This window comes from Felis catus, chromosome C2 (assembly GCF_018350175.1).
Source record: "Felis catus isolate Fca126 chromosome C2, F.catus_Fca126_mat1.0, whole genome shotgun sequence".
NCBI classification, from domain to species: domain Eukaryota; kingdom Metazoa; phylum Chordata; class Mammalia; order Carnivora; family Felidae; genus Felis; species Felis catus.
In genome coordinates, this window is record NC_058376.1 from 10,842,001 (window position 1) to 10,854,399 (window position 12,399).

General features: G+C 50.1%; 1 protein-coding gene and 1 long non-coding RNA gene across 2 annotated transcripts in view; one reads left to right on the plus strand and one right to left on the minus strand.

Annotated features, from left to right (window-relative positions):
• The window catches only part of RCAN1 (regulator of calcineurin 1), a 101,487-nt gene that overhangs the window by 32,358 nt on the left and 56,730 nt on the right, over nucleotides 1–12,399 (plus strand). The gene's annotated exons all lie outside the window — the stretch shown is intronic.
• LOC123379869 lies at nucleotides 3,534–6,174 on the minus strand. Its single transcript, XR_006584817.1, has 2 exons — nucleotides 5,776–6,174; nucleotides 3,534–3,834 (listed from the first exon to the last, which is right to left on the minus strand). It is a non-coding gene; the product is annotated as an uncharacterized LOC123379869 (long non-coding RNA).

The window sequence follows — 12,399 nt, forward strand, 5'->3', positions numbered from 1 at the left end:
CAAACTATAATTACGAAGCTTTATTTTTACAAAGGAAAAATTTTTTTAACCTTGGTGATGTCTGTTTTCTTAGATTTGGTGGCAGCATTTGGAAAGAGATACTTTGGTGTTGGAAGTCTTGTTTTTCATTATTATTTTGCTTTGAAGTTGTTTGGTGAATTCACTCTGAATGAGACATTTTGGTTATTTCTAATTTCTAGCTAACAATTTCTGATTTCCCTTCAGGTTCTTTTTTTTTTTTTGAGAGAGAGAGAGGGCACAAGTGAGCGAGGGGCAGAGAGAGAGAATCACAGGAGGGGCAGAGAGAGAGAGACAGAGAGAGAGAGGGAGAGAGAGGGAGAGAGAAGCTGGGCTCACCCGAAGCAGGGCTCAAGCTCACCTGACGTGGGGCTTGAACTCATGAACCCTGAGATCATGACCTGAGCTGAAGTCAGATGCTTAATGACTGAGTGCCCCAAGTGCCCTCCCTTTGGATTCTTAATACCTTCTGAAGGCTAGGGAAGGATATTAACAGAGATTACTTGAAATAAGGTGTGAGATTTTTCTGCCTCTAGAATACGGGCAAAAGGTAAAGTCAACAAATTGTCGCATGATGTCAGCCAGCAGGCTGGGGCACTCCAGATGGTTCTAGCAAGCTGCCTTTGGCCAGCCCTGTCCTCAGGTGGGTGGTTGGGTGGGCAGGAGGGGGGAAGGAGGAGGCATGCTCTTCAGCAGAAGGTTCAAAGAAAAGTCATCCTAAGGTATTTGGGAGTAAACTGGTAACTCCTCGTTAGACTTCATTATCCGTATGTACTTTGCTTGTGTGTGTGTGTGTAGTTTGTTTTCTTAATAGTCAGCCTTCAGGTCTCTGTTACCTGGTCTGGTCATGGGATCTCTGTAAATCAGGGTTATGTTTATCAACCTGTTGAGATGCAAAGCAAAATAGAGGCTCTTTGTGTTAGTTTACGAGAGCTGCCGTATCAAAGTGCCACAGACTGGGTGTCCTTAACAACAAAATACATTTATTTTCCAGCAGTTTTGGAGGTTGAAGTCTAAGGTCAAGATGGTGGCAGGTTTGGTTTCTCCTGAGTTCTTTCTTTCTCACTGGCTTGCGGATGGCCACCTTCTTGTGTGTCCGGGTGTAGTCTTTCCCCTGTATGCATATGTCTGGTGTCCCTTTATGAATCCTAATCTTTTTTTTTTTATTTTTCTTAACGTTTATTTTTTGAGAGAGAGAGAGAGAGAGACAAAGCACGAGCGGGGGAGGGGCAGAGAGAGAGAGGGAGACACAGAATCCGAAGCAGGTTCCAGGATCTGAGCTGTCAGTACAGAGCCCAACGCGGGGCTCGAACTCAGGAACCGTGAGATCATGACCTGAGCTGAAGTCAGACACTCAACCTACTGAGCCACCCAGGCGCCACCCCCCACTTTTTTTCTAAGTAGGCTTCACACCCAGTGTGGAGCCCATTGCGGGGCTTGAACTCAAGACCCTGAAGTCAAGACCTGAGCAGAGATCAAGAGTCGGACCCTTAACCAACTGAGCCACCAAGGCGTCCCCATTTTTTTTTAAAGAAGCTCTGTGCCCAACATGGGGCCTGAACTTATGACCTCACATCAAAAGTCACGTGCTCTACAAACTGAGCCAGCCATGCACCCTTTCTAATCTCTTCATAAGAGGACACCAGTCAGACTGGATTAGGACTCACTCTAAGAGCCTCATTTTAACTTAATTACCTTTTAAAGGCCCTCTCTCCAAATAGAGTCACATTCTGAGGTCCTGAGGGTTAGAACCTCAACATGTGAATTTAGGGAGGCAGGTGCAATTTAACCTATAACACTACTAGAGTAATCTATTGGTTATCAGGGGCTAGGGGGTGTGGGCAAAATGGGGACATGTTGGTCAAGGTTACGTTTTTGGTTATAAGAGGAATAAGGTCTAGGGATCTAATATACAGCATGGTGACTATAGTTAATAACACTGTATTGTATATTTGAAATTTGCTAAGAGAGTAGATCTTAAGTGTTCTCACCACACACACACACAAACAAAAGGGGGTAAGTAATGTTTTTTTTTTTTTTTCAGAGAGAGAGAGAGAGAAAGCCAGAAGGGGAGGGGGCAGAAGGAGAAAGAGAGAATCCCAAGCCGGCTCCACACTCAGCACAGAATCCCATGCAGGGTTCTATCCCAGGGTCCTGGGAACTGACCTGAGTGGAAATCAAGAGTCCCTTGACCAACTGAACCACTCAAGCGACCCAGAGGTTAACCATTGTTACGTAAATAAGCTTGATTGTAGGACTCCTTTGACAATATAGATAGATAGATAGATAGATAGATAGATAGATAGATAGATAGATAGATTTATTCATCTTAAATATATAAGATTATTAATCAGTATGTTTTTATCAGTCAACCAATAAACCCGGGGGGGGGGGGTGGAGACTATCTGTAGGAATTTCTTAGCACTATTGTTCTAGAACAAGTATCAGGCTGTTCTCTGAAACTAGTGACCCTGGACCCAATTCCAACGTGTCTGGGTGGGGAGGAATTTCCCCACCACACCAGTTCTCAGACACCAGCTGGGTGTCCAACGATCCGACTCCATTCCGACACCATCTACTTGGAGGTGGCGTCGGATCTCACAGGTTCAGGGCTCAGCCCTACCAGACTGCCCCCCAGCCCCACACCCGTACACTTCAGGTGCCAGCCCCAAGTCCAGGCTGCCACCTGTGTTCCCGACCACCCAGCTATAAATCGGAGGCTCCCACGGCCCTCGCCTTGGGTCTGATTCATTCACTAGAGCAGCTCACAGAACTCAGGGGAGCATTTGACGTACTAGACTACTGGTGTATTATTAGAGGCTATAAGTCAGGAGCGGCCAGACGGAAGGGAGGCACAGGACAAGGTGTGGGGAAAGGGCACGGAGCTTCCGTATCTCTGGGCACGCCCTTTTGTTAATCTCTATGTGTCCCCCAACCCAGAAGCTATCTGAACACGGTCCTTTGGGGTTCTTAGGAAGGCTTCATTACAGGAGCATGATGGATGAAATCCTTGGCGTCCAGACCCCCTGCCCTCCCTAGGTCAAGGGGTGGGACTGAAACTTCCAGCCCTCCAATCACCCAGTGGGTTCACCCAGCAACTTCAACCAGTCCCGCCGCCTTCCCCTCCACCCCCCATTCTGAGAAGTGGTCTAAAACTCACCTCATTAACATAACAAAGACACCTTTCTGCCCTCCAACGCTTAGCAAATTGCAAGGGTTTTACGAGTTCCCTGACCCACACGGACACTGAGATGAAGACGAAATATCTATTTCTTATAAATCACAGTCTCACAGACATTCTTTAAAATGGCACCAAACTCCATCCAGCCCAGGTGCTAGAGTAAATGCCTCATCTGGCTTGGAAGAGAGCAGCCCCGTTGGCCTTTTGATAACAAAATCAGAGCCCCCAGGTCACTCCCTGATTCTGTGACCTAAATAGGAAGGCACGTGCTTTGCAAGAATGTGGCAGGTCCCCTGGGAGGCGCCCTTGCTGGGTGCACTCTCGGTGGGCACCAGGCCACTTGCCCATCTTCCCGACTTTTTATTTTTAGATTTTTTTTTTTTTCCCATGAATACTCCACCACTGAAACTGTCACGCTGGGTATCCTGATTGTGTTTCATACTTTTTAGGGCTGCAAACAATGGAGGCTTTTCATTCTTAGTGATTTCTTTGTCCTTAGTAGTGGCACTGACGTCTGGGGATGACTGCTTGTTTTTCTTTGGGCTTCTTCATCTCCAAGGTCAGAATTTAGTACACGGAGAGCCAAGAGTGGGAACTTCCCCTTCCTCTTCCTCCTCTTCTCCCGTTTGAGGAAACTTTTCAAATAAGAAGAAAGAGAGGGTGTGAGTAATACTTTCTCAGATTCGAAAGATCATTAAGGGGCACCATCAACTCATTTTTTGACCCTCGGAGATGTTCATCTTCGTTCTGTTTGTTTGTTTTAAGTTTGTTTGTTTGTGGGGCGCCTGGGTGGCTCAGTCGGTTAAGCATCCAACTTCGGCTCAGGTCATGATCTCAGGGTTCTGTGAGTTCGAGCCCTGCATCAGGCTCTGCGCTGGCAGCATGGAGTCTGCTTGGGATTCTTTCTCTTACTTTCTCTCTGCCCCTTCCCGGCATTCTGTCTCTCTCTTTCTCTCTCCTTCCTTCCTTCCCTCCCTCCCTCCCTCTCTCTCTCTCTCTCTCTCTCTCTCAAAAATAAATAAATAAACTTAAAAAACATTTTTTTTTAATTTGTTTATGTCTACACCCAACATGGGGCTCAAACTCACAACCCTGAGACCAAGAGCTGCATGTTCTTCCGGCTGAGCCAGTCAGGCACCCCTGTTCTGTTCAGTTTTTTCAATTTTTTTTTTAAAGTTTATTTATTTATTTTGAGAGAGAGACAGAGAGAGACAGGCAATAAGGGGCAGAGAGAGAGAGAGAGAGAGAGAGAGAGAGAATCCCAGGCAGGCTCCCACTGTCAGCACAGAGCCTGACACGGTGCTGGAACCCACAGACCGAAAGATCATGACCTGAGCGAAACCAAGAGTGGGACGCTTAACCGACTGGGCAACTCGGGCACCCGTGTTCTGTTTTTTAACAAGACTCTCCTTCTAGCCTTCCTTCCTGTGCCCGGTCCTGGAGCTTCCTGAGCAGGGCAGTCAAGATCCTAGAAACAGCATCTTCATTTGGCTGTTGAGACGTTAGAACTGGTATCTTTGAACTGTGAGGTAGTCTTTGAAAACAAAATCACAAGGAAGGCCGTTGGCTATTTAAACTCTCCAGCTTGAAGTGATTTCCAATATTGATCTTTCCCACAGAGCCTAAGACTCCCCTGAGGCCCCTGGGCCCATCCCTAGAAGGGCCTAGAACTCCGACTCACTGCTCAGTGTTTTCGGTTTTCAGGATTTTTCTAGTGCTTGTCAAAAGACATTTTTGAAGTCTTTTGGCCTAAAAGTCTCCTTCCTCTCCCTCCTCCTCGCCGGTCTTGTTGTCTTGTTTACAAACATCCCCTGGGGTGACTTTCTATGCTTTTTCTTGACTCGCAACCAGCCAGCTTTTATACATATGTCATCAATGGACGGGAGCCAAGGAAGGAGGAAGCCTCCAAGGTCTCGGGGGTCTCAGACCCACAGCGCCTGGGCTTTGGATCCCTGCTCTGTGCAACCTCGGGCAAGTTGGTTAACCTCTCTGGGGTTGGATTCCCTCATCCATAAAGTGGGGTGACTACTGCATGCCTCTTCGGACCCCAGGGTCAGAGGTGAGGGGCCGAAGAAAAGCATCCAGAGCCCCCAGGGCAATCCCCACACCCATGTCCCCTCCCCACGCTGGTTCCCGGGAGTCTGTCCAGTGTCCCGCGCCTGGTTTTGCAAGCGCTGCCTTTCAGCTGCGTCGGGTTACAGCCTACAATCCCTGCAGCCCAGAGGACGTGACTGGATAATAGCCTGTCAAGTGAGCCACGGTGATATTTGAACATGAGCCCCGATCTGATTATTCTTCAGTCATTCAACCCCCGGCAAGAACGGATTCATACTTTCCACTGCTGCCTGCGCCAGCCGGTTTCCATATCAGCCCGAGTCTCAGGAAGATGGAGGGACACGCTGTCATTCTTTCCATTCGTGCTGACCCCACTCGCTATCAGGCCTGAGCGCCAGCACGTTCAGCTCAAGGAAGCTGCAAGTGCCGACCGACCGGGCTGCGCAGACCGGCTTCCGTTTCCAGCACGCTTGAGGGGAGATAAGGCGGCTCTTCGTGTCCTAAAGCCGGACTCACCTTACCTGCAAAAGCAAGATGAACGGGGCCTCCTCCCCTCTCCTTGGGAATCTGTGGCCAAGTTCGCTTTTTTATTTTGAGCCGTTGAAGTGAGGGCAGTGCGGACACTTTGCACTTTGGGTCTGAAAGGAATGCAATGTGACCTTCTCCTCTCTGTTCCCTGACGCCTGCTGTCACTTGAAAAGAGTCAGACTGGTAGCAACTCCCATATGAATTCTTCCACGGGGGGGAAGATCGGTGGTGGTCATTTCTGTTTGACAGAACGGACAGGCAATTTCAAAGAAAAAAAAAAAAACAAAAACACAACCAAACCAAACAAAAATTCTTCAGCTCACGGTCATTACTGAAAACCAGCGGCCCCGATGGAGTCGGAGCTCGTGGCCCTGAACCTGGCCAACCCACCACCGCCCTCTCCCCTGAGCCCAGGGACGTAGCTGACACTCTGTTTCCGTTTTAGAGAATTCATTCCGGGGAACTGAGAGATGGGTCTATTTTAGGACCCTTGACTAATTCATGTTATTCTGTTTTCTGTAAAGCAAAAGAGTGTTATCCATCAGCAAGTGTAAGTAACGTCTGAGGAATGCAGCTACACTGTGTTAGGTTTGGGGTCATGATTACTGAATGGGTCCTGAGCTCATGAGAAATTCAGAGGCCCCCATCCTTGCTCCAGGCCCAGGGCCAGTGATCTGGACTTGGCCTTCAGCACTGCAAGTTGAATCACCTTCCCAAGCAATTCCTAAACAGCCGGCCTAAACATCTCTCAGGGACCCACCTTCCAGAATCGCTAAATACAGATCCTTTTTTCATTTCCTGGGTTTTTTTTTTTTTTTTTTTTTTTTTTTTTTTTGTCTGCTTGGTTTTGTTGTTGCCTCACGTGAGGCACCTAAGTGCTGGGTGACCTTGCCCCAGGGGTCACAGGGACTCACAAGGGTTGATTTGGGACTGGTAACCCAGCCCTGCTCTTCCCAGGCCAGGAGAGGCTGGTGGCCGAGACGCTGTGTGCACAGCCACACAGACCACCTGGAACATTCTGTAGTGTGACCGATGCCCCTGCAGTGTCGCTCCGGCCAAGATGGACCTCCCAGAGGACCCACTAAGTTCCAGAGATTCTTCTCTAACCCTTAGGAAGGGTTACTTGTAGGGAAGACTGTCTACAAAGTGTCCTCTCCCTCTCTGGGCGGACCCATCGCCCCAGGGCCCAGAGAGGGGCCGCCAGGACGGGAGCAGATGTCAGGGTTGGCCCCAGAATAGGGCTGGTCTGTCCAATCCACCTGCTGCCCCGTGACGGCAAGCTGCATGGGAATCGAGCCTTAGACAACCAGTTCAGTTGTCTGTGACAAAGCATTTCCACTGTCAATGGCTTCAGCCAAATGGCCCATTTATAAAAATGATTGTCCAGTAGGCTTTGGATGCACACTGGTTATCTTCTTACTTTCTCGGCTCAGTGGAGAGATGATAAGAATATGTAGTGTGGCTGGGGCTCAGTCGGTTGAGCGTCCGACTTCGGCTCAGGTCATGATCTCACGGCCTGTGGGTTTGAGCCCTGCGTCGGGCTCTGTGCTGACCCAGCTCAGAGCCTGGAGCCTGCTTCGGATTCTGTGTCTCCCTCTCTCTCTGCCCCTTCCCCGCTCATGCTGGGTCTCTATCAAAAAATGAATAAACGTTAAAAAAAAAAAAAGAATAGGTAGTGTGGCCTGTCGCAGATTTCTAGGGGGTCTGGCTGATTGCTACTCACAGCAGGAGACCTCCTGATCTTTGATAAAATACATTTCTAAATTTCCTCCTGCAAGGTAATTCAGATGTCTTTCCTCCACACCACCCCTTCCTGGAGTTTTTCAGTGCAATATTCTTCTTTCCAGATTGGGCCCATCATTCGTATGCATTTAACATGGAGTCCAGCATGAGGTCCTCATTCACTTACCCAAATTGTATGTTCTGGGGGTAAAAATCCGGAGGTCAGTAGAGAAATACGAGGGTCAAGGACAATACAAAGATCTTATGTTTTCCACAGCACACATCTTGCCCTTTCCCATTTTTGAATTATCACATGTCGGCTGGTGGGCCCCTGGACTCCGACCTTAGCTGGCTCGGCCTCTTCCTCCTCTTCAGCCCCTGTCAGTAGTCTACAGACTGACATCCAGACCTCTCTACGGACTCCCGACATGTCCCAGCGGGACTTCCGTTCGGATGCTCACAAACCTCTCGAGCTGTGTGTGTCCAAACCTGGGCCGCCGGCTCTGCTCCTAAACTTGTCCACCTCTCCTTTGTTTTCTCCCAACCACTGAGCTGTTCGGGTCAGAAACAAGGGAGAGCATTGTTGATACCTTCTCTCTCACCATCACTAATTCAGCCAAAGGTTCTGTAGATTTCACATCTAACCATGAGTCCCTCCCGTTTCCACTTCCCTGTCCTCACTAGAACTGCCTCAGTTCGGTCTCTGAGACCGTCCCTTGCCTAGGTGACTGCAACAGCCTCATACCTGACTTTGCCGTCCGCTCCTGTGACCCCCGATCTACCTCTAGCCTGCTCCCTGAGAGATCCTTCTGAAGATCTGTTTAAGCATCTCACTGTCCTGCTATGAAGAACTCCTTCACACTTATCCACAGTCTAGAAGTTGAAGTTCAAGATCCTTACTTGGCAAACAGGCCTTTTGTTTGGCTCCTGCTTACGTCTCTGTTCCTCCCCTGCCTCTCCCTAGCATGGCTCGTTTAATGCAGGGGTGTGGACCCAGTGGGGTCCCCAGGATGCAGACAGCTGTACGATGAAGCTGGTGGTGGGTCTGCCTGGGATGCCTCTCCCTGCTTCTGCATCCAGTTGGCCCCCTTCGGTCCTTCTGGTAGCCTCTTAAGATTGTTGTTTTTTTTGTTTTTTTTTTTTAAAGAGACTTCATGTTTTAGAGGGGCACCTGGGTGGCTCAGTCGGTTCAGTGTTCGACTCCTGATTTCAGCGCGGGGGCCGTGATCTCATGGATTGTGACATTGAGCTCTGTGTTGGGTTCTGTGGTGAGTGTGGAGCCTGCTTGGGAGTCTCTCTCTGCACCCACCTGCTCGTACACATGCTCACTCTCTTTCTCAAAATAAACTTTAAAGTAAAATAAAACAGGGGCACCCAGGTGGCTCATTCGGTTAAGTGTCCGACTCTTGGTTTAGGCTCAGGTCACGGTCTCGCGGTTTCGTGAGTTCCAGCCCTGCGTAGGGTTCTGTGCTGGCAGCATGCAGCCTGCTGGGGGTTCTCTCTCTCTCCCTCTCTCTCTGCCCCTCCCCCACTTGTGCTGTCTCTGTCTCTCTCAAAGAAATAAACTTTAAAAAATAATAATAAAATCAAAAGAAGAATCAAGAGACTTCATGTTTTAGGCTAGTTTTATGTTCACAGCAAAATTGTACGGACGATGCAGATTTTCCATATGGCCCTGCTCCACTCCCCCCTCCCGCCCCCGCCATGCACAAGCTCCCCATTATCCACAACCTCCCCATTATCCACAACCTCCCCATTATCCACAGCCTGTACCAGAGGGTGCCTTTGCTACGGTTGATGGCCCTGCACGGACACATCATCATCACCCAGAGTCCACAGTTTACAGTAGGGCTCCCTCTTGGTGTCGTGTTGTACGTTCTGGGGGTCTGGACGAATGTACGACGACATGCATCCACCGTTACAGCGTCACGCAGAGTATTTTCGCTGCCCTCCAAATCCTCTTTGTGCGGCCTGTTGATTGTAAGACAGAGAGGCAGGCAGACTCTTCCCAGCTAACCTCTGATCTTCTCCGGTGAAAAGCCTGTCTTGGTACTGCCCTGCTCGTTCCTAACACACGTTCTCTGCTCGCCTTGTGATGTGTTGTTAGTAAGTGTTTCATGAATGAACGCATGAACGCATGCATGCGTGAGTTGGCCATACGCTTAAAAGCCACGTCATGATTGAGCCCAAGGGGATAGCATAAGTCGCTGGGTGTCTTTGCGTCTTCTCCCACCCATGCCTTTGTGTTATAATATTCATTCGACTGCAATAGATTCCCTGCCAAGCAAGCCATTAAGACCCCCTGGAAATCTGCCCAGTTTATACTTTAAGACATCGTTTTGTGTTCACCCAAACGTGCAGACTTCTCCGGTGCCAGTGGCTCACTCTTTCAACCTACTACAATTTCGTTCTTCCGAAGACTCTAGTTCCTGGCTGGTTTGGGTTTTATTTGTAGTAAAATTCAGCATCCTTCCTGAAAAAGAAAGGCCGAGCGGAGAGGGACAGGAGGCATTCGTAGGTGGCTTTATTTTTTTATTTTCTATTTTTTTTTTAACGTTTTCTTTATTTTTGAGACAGAGGGAGACAGAGCATGAACGGGGGAGGGGCAGAGAGAGAGGGAGACACAGAATCCAGGCTCCAGGCTCTGAGCCATCAGCCCAGAGCCTGATGCGGGGCTCGAACCCTTGGACCACGAGATCGTGACCTGAGCTGAAGTCCGACGCTTAACCGACTGAGCCACCCAGGCGCCCCTGTAGGTGGCTTTATTAAAGGAACAGGAGGACCCCGCCACACTTGGAACTTCTCAGAGGCGCCCCCCGCCCCGGTTCGCTCGGGTCTGAGTTGGATGGTGTCCCCAAGGCTCTCTTCTTGTCACAGGCTCCCCTGGAAGCCATCCAGAGCCCGGTTCTCGCAGAGGCCTCGGATCTCCTTGCGGGAAGGAACGGGTCGGGGAGAGGGCACGGCCCCCCGGGGGCGCGAGTGGGGCAGGCGTGATCCTGGAGGGCTCCCCGACTCCGTTAGTGCGCCGATCCGGCGAAGCGCGAAACCCCCGCGTCCGTGTTGGGAAACAGAAGGAAGAACTAGGAGGCCAGTTCTGAAATCACCGAATTGTGTCACCGGGCAGCGGCCCGGGACCGTCTCGGGTCAGCTCCGTTGTTGAACTGCTGGACCCCAGGCCAGATCTCCCTCAAGCTCTCCCTCCTGCTGAACTCCCCCCTCCTCCAGCCCCCACATCTGGGCTGCGGCATCTGGGAGGCTTCACCGGACCCCTGGCCCGCTCGCGCGCCCAGAGCGACCGAGAGCTGACCGTCCCCGGAGCGTGTGACGAAAGGAACCCGAGCTCTGGCCACGCAGGCCTGGGTTGGACCACCTCACTTTGTTTTGAGTTCGTTTCCTGGTCAGCGAACCGACACCCACCTCGAAGGGCTGTCCGGAGGAGGAAACGAAAACGAGGTGTTCGAGGCTCGCCCGGCGAACTGCCTCCTCGTCCACTCTCCCGTGTCTCGGGATTTTTTGCGTGGGTCCTTCCAATTAGCGGAATCCTGCTGAGGAAGGCCTCGTCGCTGCCCTTCCCGTGTGAAATGCCTTTTATTTTCACTTATTTTTTTTTTAAATGTGTAGTTATTTATTTTGAGAGAGAGCCACGCACACGTGGGGGAGGGGCCGAGAGAGAGAACCAGAAGCCCCAGCCGGCTCCGCGCTGTCGGCTCAGAGCCCAACGTGGGGCTCGATCTCAGGAACTGGGAGGTCATGACCCGAGCGGAAATCAAGAGGCGGATGCTTAACCGACTGAGCCACCCAGGCGCCCCGCTCTGCCTCTAACAAAACACTTTTACTTCACACCTTCTGCTTTGTCACCCTCCAGGCAGAGATTTCTCAGGCTCTGTCTGGACTTCCTTAAAATGGGCTCCCCTCAGGAGTAAGATCACCTCCGCCATGACGCCGGGCGTCTACAAGAAGCTGCATGATCAGGAGAGGGAGAGAGAGGGGTTAGGAAGAGGAGGAGGGAAGAAGGAAATGCTGTCGTTAGCAAGTTGAGTGTGGTGGTTCCCGGCGGGGCAGGGACGAGGTGGAGAGCTGGTGTTTTCCTGAGGAGTACCGCGCCCCCTGCTGAGGGTGGGCCATAGTTGTGGGGGAGGGGCCAGGTAGCTGCTGCAGGGAGAGGCGCCTTCTGACCACCTCTCTGCAAAGCCCCAGGACCAGTTTGGGTAAAAAGTGACCCATGATGGAAGGGTTGCTTAAAAACTCACCCGGTGGAAGGCGACTAGTTTTAGGAGAGGCCCTCAAATTTTACAGCTGACAGTGTCCACTTCCCTTTCCCTCTCGTCTCTTCGCGATTTCCTCCCATCTGTCCAGTTCCACCTTCTAGGGGCCCTGCTTTTATATTCAGGTGATTAATGTTTACATTCTGTGCCTGTGACCGTTGTCCATGTTTTGTTCATAAGCTGATTCTAAAACCGGAACATCAGTAAGCAGGGTTTATGCTATTATAACTCTGAAAATGTTCTTCAGCACTGGGCCAACCAGTTGGTTAGGATTCATTTCCTTCTAAGTCCAACTTCATGACCCACGAGGCACTGGAAGAGAAAGTATCTAACATCAAAGGGAAATGGACTCTCCTTTTATAACACTCAAAAATCTGCCAGTTTAAAATCCTGTGATTTTTGGACCTGACTTACTTGGGTAGTATTTTTATTTTTCTTAATTTCTGTGTGTGTGTGTGTGTGTGTGTGTGTGTGTGTGTGTGTGTGTGTGTGTGAGAGAGAGAGAGACAGAGACAGAGACAGAGACAGAGACAGAGACAGAGAGAGAGGCTTTATCATAGTCCGAAGTCTTTGTGTCAATTATGGGAAACTTTCTGTTATTCACATTTTTGCATTCTGGCCTGGCTCTTC